The following is a 2528-nucleotide window of genomic DNA, read 5'->3' as shown; positions in this document are numbered from 1 at the left end:
CCACCCAGCGCAGCGCACCAGCGTCCTCCGGTCGCGCACAGCCCGGGGCAGGCGGCTGGCTGCACTCGCGTCCCCGCCCCCAGCTGGCAGCAGCGCACGCGCAGTGAGCCCCGGCTCCAGGGGAAGGGAAGGGAGTAGCGGGTGGGTGTCTGCGCATGCGCCCTAGGCAGAGTGGGGGCGGGGGGCTGACACTGCGCTCGCCAGCGGGGGAGCTAGACGCGGCGGGGCGGCAGAGGAGCCAGTGCGCAGGCGCCGCGGGCAGCTGTGGTGGGAAATCGCGCTGGTGCGGCGGGGCGCTGCTGGGATGGGGCAGGGCTGGGCTGGGGGCTGCAGCGGCGCCCCTGCCCACGTGTCGGGCAGCAGGATGACCTGGGGGCTGCCCTTGGGGGGAGTGGGGACATCAGGGCTGGGCAGGAGCAGGGTGACGGTCCCGTGTCCCCATCGGCTGGTACGAGCTGTGCTGTCTCCTGTCCCGCAGGTGCCCCGTGCCCGAGCCGAGGCAGAGCAGGAGCCCAGGCCCCCAGCTGGGGTGGGCCCTCCTGGGGCAGGGAATGGCGACTGCGCCGCAGCCGGTGGCAGCCGTGCACCTTTCCTGCACAGCCCCGGGGCAGCCCGAGGGGACGCTGGAGGAGCAGGACCTGAGAGGTCTCCAGGCAGGAAAAATCCCTCGTGTCCCCCAGGCTGGGACCACAGGGGCGTCCCCAGGGTGGTCGCTGCAGCAAGCCAAGCAGCAGCTGCAGGAGGAGGCGGTGCAGTGCTGGGGGATGCGTCCAGGCGTTTTGTAACCTGGTCGTAAAAAGAGACTAGATTAGTCAGGCACGATCTGTCTGCCACGAACCCGTGCTGGTTTCCCCTCAGCATAATTTGTCCTGCCGGGCTCTCGCAAATGTGAGCCCCAGCGCCGCAGCAAGGAGCAGATGCTGGAGCTGGTGGTGCTGGAGCAGTTCCTGGCCATCCTGCCCCGGGAGACGCGGAGCTGGGAGTGGGGGCGCGGCGTGGAGACCTGCGCCCAGGCCGTGGCCCTGGCCGAGGGGCTTCAGGCGGAGCACGAGACGCTCCAGGTGAGAGCGTTTCACCCAGATCATCAATGCTGCACTCCCCATCTCCATGTGCTTGGGAGATGACCCCTCCCAGCCCAGCTCTCCCAGGCCCAGCTCCCTGGTGACATTTCTCTCATCCCCAGGTCACAGCAAGTGTGGAGGTTGAGGAGGTGAGCTCAGATAAGGTGCAGCCCACAGGGGCACCGCAGCAGCCTGGTGATTGCTGGCTGGAGCAGCCACAGGCCCACCATGTGGACAGGCCTCTGGAGGAGGCAGGACAAAGGGAAAGCTTAGGGCCTCGGGACCAGCTCCCTCATGTCCCCAGAAAGGAACCCTGGCCCGACCCAAAGCCAGGTGAGGGGCTGGATGCAGGCTGGAGCGTGGGTACTAGAGTGGGTGCTAGAGTGGCTGTCCTGGATGCATGAAAAAGGGCTTGAACATCTGCCCCTGCCCGCGACAGCTGTGATCCCTGCTGGTGGGCAGCCCCGGACTGGAGGCCCCTGGTCTGTCTCACTGCTTGTGCAGCATCCAGTGAAGACAGGCTGTATCTCAGTTGGGCTTTGTCATACTGCCATGGGAGCAAGCAACAATTTAATTCACGTTCCACCAGTCAGTGGCTTCTCTCTGTTTTTGGCTTCCCTTAGGTTCTGTGCCCAGGTAGGAGCTGGAGCAGGGGTTAGGGTAGTGGTTTTCCTCAGTGACGTCTGGCTAGGTTACATGCAGTTAACTCCCAGTCTCTGTCTTGCTGCAGATTCACCCGAGAGAGGAGACCTGGGAGCTGTCAGCAGTTGGAAGCTCTTTGGGCTTGGATCCCAGACAAGACCCTTTCCCCGGAGCAGGTAAGGAGTGGTGGCTCTACCCTTTCCAGCAACAGGAAGCACCACACCCCAGTAGAGAAGTCTCTCTACCACAACACATGGCTGGGGGCAGTGCTCCACCAGATTTTTCTTCCCCTCCCAATGCCATGGAAGCAAGTTGCACCTGCTGGAGAGGACGGTCCTTGTGTTGCTTCTCCCCCTTCCCTTACAATGTGGGTGCTGACACAGCCCCAGCCTGCCTGGAGCCCCTTTCCCAGGGAGAGACATCCCTGTGGGCGGGCACAGAGCCATTTGGGTTCACTTCCAGCTTCTATTAGCCAGAGCTGTGGGATGTTGAGTGCTCCTTTCCTTTTCCCATACACTCTGGCTGCTATAGTCATAGGTCAGTACAGTAGGGCTTTCCCCATGCCATCAGCACCAGGACTAATGTGTGTATTCTCTTGTCCACTGTGCAGGTCCTCTGAGCAGAGATGAGCAGCAGCTTCCTGAGGAAGTGCCTACAAACCTGGACCTGCAGAGAACTTCCCCAAGGAGACTGGGGGAGAGGGTGTCCCTGACTCCTGAGCTGGGGCAAGGCAGGCCTGCAAAGCAGAGGGAGAGCATGCAGGTGAGCAGGGCATCAGCTTCAGCTGGGGGTGGGAGAGCAGCTGGGGCCGATCCTGGAAACATG

General features: G+C 63.2%; 1 pseudogene; it reads left to right on the top strand.

The window, feature by feature from the left end:
- The first annotated feature begins 248 nt into the window (after positions 1-248).
- Positions 249-2528, top strand: part of LOC102380221 — an 11346-nt pseudogene continuing 9066 nt past the window's right edge.

Source organism: Alligator sinensis, unplaced genomic scaffold (assembly GCF_000455745.1).
Source record: "Alligator sinensis unplaced genomic scaffold, ASM45574v1 scaffold1411_1, whole genome shotgun sequence".
Classification (NCBI taxonomy): Eukaryota; Metazoa; Chordata; order Crocodylia; family Alligatoridae; genus Alligator; species Alligator sinensis.
The sequence above is the reverse complement of the archived record's forward strand: the minus strand, read 5'-3'. Positions and strand labels throughout refer to the sequence as shown.